The sequence below is a fragment of the Strigops habroptila genome, chromosome 1 (genome assembly GCF_004027225.2).
Source record: "Strigops habroptila isolate Jane chromosome 1, bStrHab1.2.pri, whole genome shotgun sequence".
NCBI classification, from domain to species: Eukaryota; Metazoa; Chordata; class Aves; order Psittaciformes; family Psittacidae; genus Strigops; species Strigops habroptila.
In genome coordinates this window covers 84,063,104-84,070,099 of record NC_044277.2, presented here as the reverse complement: position 1 = coordinate 84,070,099, position 6,996 = coordinate 84,063,104, and positions in this window count along the sequence as shown.

Sequence of the window (6,996 nt, the reverse complement as noted above, 5' to 3'; positions counted from 1 at the left end):
CTCAAGTGAGGGAAAGGCATGCATGCCTTTAACAGGTAACTGGTTTCTCAGAAGGATGTAGAAAGGTTTGTGAGAGATGCACACAGATAAAGACTGTATATTTTAAACAGGCTTTAGAAAACTGGTTTGGATATATTACTTTCAATACTACAAGAGAAACTGTATAACAGAGGTGTTTAGGCACTTATAGGGATATAAAACCTTGACTTTTTTGCTATCCTGTACTGACTTCCAAGATAAATAAGGATAATAGAAATGCAGAAGGAAAAAAGGAGGCTCGAATTTGTCCAGCTGTTTAGTAAAAATTGGAATTTCATCAGCTGTGCATTACATATGCATTGCTCATAGGCTTCCCACCATACCCAGATTTATAGATATAAGCATAGCTTTGTGCTATCATCTGCACACCCATGCCACTTCTCACTCATGCCACAGCAGCCTGTACCTGCAAGCATGAAGGACCCACCACAGTGAATTCCAAATACTCAGTATTTTAGAGCAGGATCCTCAGCACAGAACAATGGAAGCCATCAGACACTGGAAGAGCTGGTGGCAGAAAATTAGTGAGTATAAGATTTTCTAGGTGGAGGTTAGTTAGCATTCCTGGTCACCATGGGGAGAGGGGACAGAGAGCACAAACAGTAAAAAGGGGGGTTGCCTTCTTTCGGACTGCAAAAATAGCTCCCCAACAAGCTGGCCCTATGTCCCTGAGCAACTTGAAGGAGATTCAGGTTTTTACACTGTGGTGGCTCAGCTCTGATGGTGAAGAGCAGGCAATTTACTGGTCCAAATACATAAAGCATGCTCTGATCAAGATCTCATTGCCTGTTCACTAAGACTACTTGAGAGCTCGCCAAGACCATCTTCTCACCTGGCAGCACTGCAGATGCTCTATGAGCAGTAGCAGATGTAGCTCCCATGGCTCCCTCAGCCTTTGTTTCCCCATTTAGGTTTGTGGCAATCGCTTCTAAAGCTCAGGAGGCTTTGGCGTGCATGAGGGTCCTCGGCCTGTATGAAGCAGGTACCTGCCATGTCACGGTTGCTGCTGTTTGTTGAGCTGAAGGAAAGCTTCTCCAGCCCGCTGCTGTTCCTGCCTGATTCGCACGGTGGGGTGCACAAAGATGTGAGACGCCCTCCTTTATCTCCAAGGATGAAGATGCAGCAGTTCTGGTCCTGTCCTGCGGTAACACGAGGGGGAGCCCTTGCAGCTTTCAACTAGCGCAGACAGCAGCAATACGGCTTTTTCTACCCCAAATGCAAAGGCTCGGTTCTTAATCGGAAAAAACAGGAGACCTGAAAGCCATTTCTTATCTTCACAAGGAGATTGCCCCTGGTTCAAACAAGTGCGAGCCACAGATCACCAGGACGGGGGAAGGTTGGCTGCTGCTCCCCACACGTACCCATTTCTGAAGAGGGGCCAGGGAGCAGGATGGGCCATGGACACATTTTCATAAAATCATATAAAATGGTTTGGGTTTGAAGAGACCTTAAAGTTCATCCAGTTCCAGCCCCCCTGCCATAAGCAGGGACACCTTCCACTAGACCAGGTTGCTCCAAGCCCCATCCAGCCTGGCCTTGAGCACTGCCAGGGATGGGGCAGCCACAGCTTCTCTGGGCAGCCTGTGCCAGGGCCTCACCACCCTCACAGTAAAGAACTTCTTCCTTATATGTAACCTAGATCTCCCCTGTTTTAGTTTGAACCCACTACCCGTTGTCCTATCACTACAATCCCTGATGAAGAGTCCCTCCCCAACATCCTTGTAGGTCCCCTTCAAGTACTGGAAGGCTGCTATGAGGTCTCTAATTTGTCATCTCAAGGCACTCAAGAATGCTGGGGAAAGACTTTGTTGGTACCCAAGTTGACTCTGAATAGCCCTATGGTCAAATTTTGCCCAACAGAAGTGAGAGAATGGGATAATCCTTCCACCCCTTGTTAAATGACCCTGCCAGCTGGGCTCACAAAGCTGGCTTTCAGGGAGCTTTGCTGCATTCAGGACACCTTCGGCCACTTCAAAAAGACACAGCAGTTTATGCTCTCCCTTGCCACTCAATTTTAAATACATTTGAGCAGAGTACTTCACTATATGGAGACCTCACTTCTTGAGACCTCACAGCAGCCTTCCAATATCTGAAGGGGGCCTACAAGGATGCTGGAGAGGGACTCTTCATCAGGGACTGTAGCAATAGGACAAGGGGGAATAGCTTCAAACTTAAACAGAGGAGATTTAGATTAGATATAAGGAAGAAGTTCTTCCCTCTGAGGGTGGTGAGGCCCTGGCACGGGTTGCCCAGAGAAGCTGTGGCTGCACCATCCCTGGCAGTGTTCAAGGCCAGGTTGGACATAGGGGCTTGGAGCAACCTGGTCTGGTGGAAGGTGTCCCTGCCCGTGGCAGGGTCTTGGAACTGGGTGAGCTTTAAGGTCCCTTCCAACCCAAACCATTTTATGAGTCAATTCTATATATTCAATGCACTATTTTATGCACAAGATGTTACTATATATTCTGTAATTCTACCGATACATTTTGTTTTTCAGGACTAAGGTAAGTACTAACTGCACATTTCTTAATATTTAATAATTTTTAAGATTCCTTTTTTTACAAGATGCTGGTGTCTCTCTCCTTAGGAGGGATTACAAAGAAAAAGCATCTTATTCACAAGTCACCGAGCCGCATACTTCTGCTACACCAGCCTTCCTTCCTTCATAGTTCTGCATCCCAAGTTTCTTTAAAGCATTCAACAGCATACATTTAATTAGCAAAACAATTCCATCTGTTCTGTGAGTCAATACTGACAACTTTACTGTTAAAATACACATATTTCTCTTGGTGCAGCTGTGCTTACTCTAACAGGGGAGAGAAAAGCCTGCTGTGCATCATGTCTAGTGCCCAGGTTCCATTCTGGGGCTGCATCCCAGCTGACCCCAGGGGCACCCAAAGGCCTCCACAGCACCATGACCCCTAAGGCACCTACATACCCTAAACACAGGCCTCCAAATGCAATTCCACAGAACCACTCGTAAAAGATCTGTTTTTGGCTGTTTCCTTACGTTTGGGCAAGTTGACATAGAAGAACAAACTCAGATGAAAACACGAGAGACACACAGGGGCTGTGACAAGCAACAGGACACTGGAATTGGGAACTTTTGGAGCAGTAAGAACCAGCTAAACCTCATCCACGGGTAGGCGTTACCTCCCAGCCTTGGTACTGTTGAATTCATCCACTATCCTCAACCTGAGGTGCAGGCTCTGTGGCTGGAAACCCAGCTGCTTGGTTTTCCTACAGCAGATACCCTCAGGGGCTCATCTACTGCCAGGTCTCCCTTCTGGGGAGCAAACCAGCCCTGCCCATCCCAGTCTCTGTCACGTTGCCGTTGTACGGCAGCTTCCTCACCACTGCAGTGCTGTCATGCTCCTGATGAGCTCTTGTGGATTAAGCATCTCCCTTCAGCTCGCAATATAAGGAAATATGGAAAAAGATGAGACAGCGTCTGCCCCGTTCAGATCCTGCCTCAGTCATAACCTAGAGACCAAGCTTAACTCATTGCGGGAGAGAAGAGGTAGGATGAGGTATCCAAGTGAACTGCAGGTGAATCCCAACTTGTCAGCCTGACAACGGATGACCTAAAGGATGAACTGTTGAACTCAACAGGAATGGAAGTATAAATAAAAGGTTTGGGGTAAAGTAGGGACCAATCACTTAAACCAGGGAGTTGGAGCAAATGAGGAACCTTTCCCCCACTAGTGTTCTAGGTAAATGGTATCCTGATTCTGCCCTGGGTCTGCTGCTAACCTATGAAATACTTACTTTTTCCACCCCCATCTTTTGATTGGAATGGGTGCTAAAGGTTTTACTTGTTCTCAGGCAGCAGATGGACTCTAGCTTTCATCTTTGCACAGAAGCAGCAGCCTTGTTAGGTATAGGGTATTTGACCACTTACACCTTCAGTGAAGGACATAGCATACCCCCTCACCACAATGCAAGCAATCAAGAGGAACAGCTTGGTTGATGCAGCACTCCGTGAAATCCGCACTGCAAGGAGTGCAAGCATGCATGTCAAAAAAATCAGTAAGAAATCGATTAATCCAACAATAGTGCACTGAATTGGATTGAATTGGCTCTGAAGCAAGTCAATTGAATTAACAAAGCAGGACAGTAAAGCAGAAGAAGTAAAGCATAGAGTCGTTTAACAGACACCAAGACATCCGGGCTCCAGCTGAGCCCAAAAAATATGTTTTTTTACCAACTTCTGTCCCCACGGCTCCCCCTGCAGCCAAAGCACAGAGAGACCCAACCCTACAGCACTGCTGAAAGCTGCCTGAGGACTTGAGTGCCTCCTCCTCTTAGAAAAGCTCATCTCTGCATTGACAACAGGCAGTGTCCAGGGAAATGAGGCTGCTCAGGCTAAAGTTACTGTTCTGTTTACTCCTTTGAATCGTACTGCTCTGCTTGAATCAGTTCAAGCCCTTCTGTGCCCCAGATCTGTAAACTGTTCACAAGGTTATCCCAACCAACCCACCCAACTGAACATTTGCAAACCCAGACCTGCAAGGCTGAACCCAAAAGATACCATCATGACTGGGGCAGGGATGCAGAAACTACCTCCAAAGGTGTGCGTGACACTTCATTCACACCCACCCCCATGGGGATGTGCTTCCCAAGTATCAAAATTATCCTTCAAAAAAGAAACATGTACAATTTCCTAGAAAATTCTGCATATGGTTTGTAAGCACAGTGGCTACAAAGAGGCTACTTAAAGGGTAGCATACAGGGCACTGCGGTAGCAGCACATTCTCTCATAGTGTGGGAGACAACATGGACATGGAAAAGGTGCATGTGAAGAGCAGTAAGCCAGAGGACCGCAGTGCCACCATGGCACTGGTTACCAACAAGAAGACCATGGTGCCACACGCGGAATGCACAAGCAGAATGCCAACAGGTTATCCATGAACAACAAAATGCATTATGTTAGAGCACTATGGCAGAAAGCAAGAAAAAGGACCTTATGCCACAAAAAAGGCTCACATATATCAGCACATAAGCAACTCGGTTACTTCTCAATACCATCTTAGCTTCCCAATGGAAGTTATCTTCCAGGAAATAATGTAAATATGTTCATCTTTCTGCCACCAGCCATCTACCACCTCCTGTTCACACATTTCTGCTTGTCTCAGATATGGCTATCAATCAGCAAGTTTCAAAGGACAAGAAAGGTTTGATTATAAATGTAATACAGCTCTCTGTTTTCCCCACTTGAAAGCCTTCCTTTCTGTTTAGGCCCCAACCTTTGCTCGCAGTACAGCTGTCAACTTCTGCAAACAAATCCACTTCTCTGTTTGAGTCAGATAATTCTCAGTAGGTCAAAATTGTGTAAAATATACTGTGCACACAATCATAAAATCACGTATGCACCTAGATTAAACCAATGACTTCAGCTTCCGTCCTCACGAGATGAGAACATGCTAACCCCCTTCCGTGAAAGAGGACAGCGATGTCCAGAGAAGTCATGAGTTGCAACAACTGTACCTTGTTTTCCAAGTTCCAGTTTAAAGCCAGAACAAAATACCCTTTGCCCTTGTTTAAAAATAAACGCTGAACTTTCCAAAGATGCTCCCAGCCATCCACCCTATGGATCTAGTTCAGCACGTTATGGAAATCCCAGCAGAGGAATGAAGTGGCCCCTATGAGTGCATCAATCTTTTTCCTTATGACTTGTTAAGACAGGTTACTACCACAAACGTCTTTAGGCAGATCAGGAACCCAAAGGGTACAGGTCCTCAGCCAAAATCCTGTCACTTTGATGCTGCAGAAGCCCCGACTCCAAATGCCATCATTAACTTTACAGCAGGTACCACGCTGAAAGGGGCAGGCTTTGGTGGGCTGCCAGTTTTGACCATCCATGCTTCAAGGTAAGGGCATAAAGAGAAACAGCACTATTGCCTATAAGCTGCAAAAGCCACAAGTTCCTGGAGTCTGTCCCTTAAACGAAGGGAAGGGAAAGTCTTCATGAAGCCTGTGTGCATGTACTCCTATTCACACGAGAAAGGGGCACAGCGGGGAGAGGCAATTCTCAGCTCTGGGCCAAAGTTTAGCTCACACCTAATGGTTCCTCATCCACTGCTACTCTGACCTCTGCTCCTCTCTCCGGAGTAACCCTTCTGCAGCATACCAGAGGCACCTTAGCGCAACTAGAGACCACAGGCAGCAGCAAGGTTAGTCCTCTGCTAGCAGTGGGTGTTACATGGAAGAGAATGGCCTTTTTCTTTTTAAGGTACAGAGGGTTTTCCAGCTTCCTCAGGAAACTCTACACTTGTACTCATTTGCCTAGGCCATGGTAGTCACCACCTTCAGCCTCAAGCAACATCTAAACAGAATTAAAAAAAGATAACTATCTCCAAGGACACCAAGGAAAATGAATCATTCAACAAAATTTGAAATACACAAATGGTTTACCAAGGAACACCTAAGAGTTACTAGCCAGTAAGCCATAAACTTTTTGTTTAAATACATTATTTAATGAGGTTTAAGAAAAGAGATATTTTGAAGCTCAAATTACAATTAAGTACAATCTTCTAGATCTACATTGGACAGCGCTACAAACATTTACCAAACCAGGTATTTTCATGTTTGCTCCTCTGCTGTTATTATTTAAGGAAAAGAAACCCCAAATTTCTTGTTAACAGCAATCTTGTCCTAACTTGGCTATTTCACCCTATGGATAACAGCCTATTACCACAATTCTCTCCCAAAATACAGACCAAACGTCAAGCAGGAGCAACACATTGTCATGATCACACACTAATTCAGCTTTGTAAAGTGTGACAAGTAAAATGGAGCAGTTGGTTAGAGGAAATAATGGAAAAGGGTGTCGCTCCTTTCCCACAGCAATCACAAAAATGCCCTTTTGTAACCAAAGTCACACCGCCATTGAACTCATGTTCATTCAACGCATTCGAGCAATTCTGAGTTTATGTAGGAAGCTTTATTTCACTTTTCCAC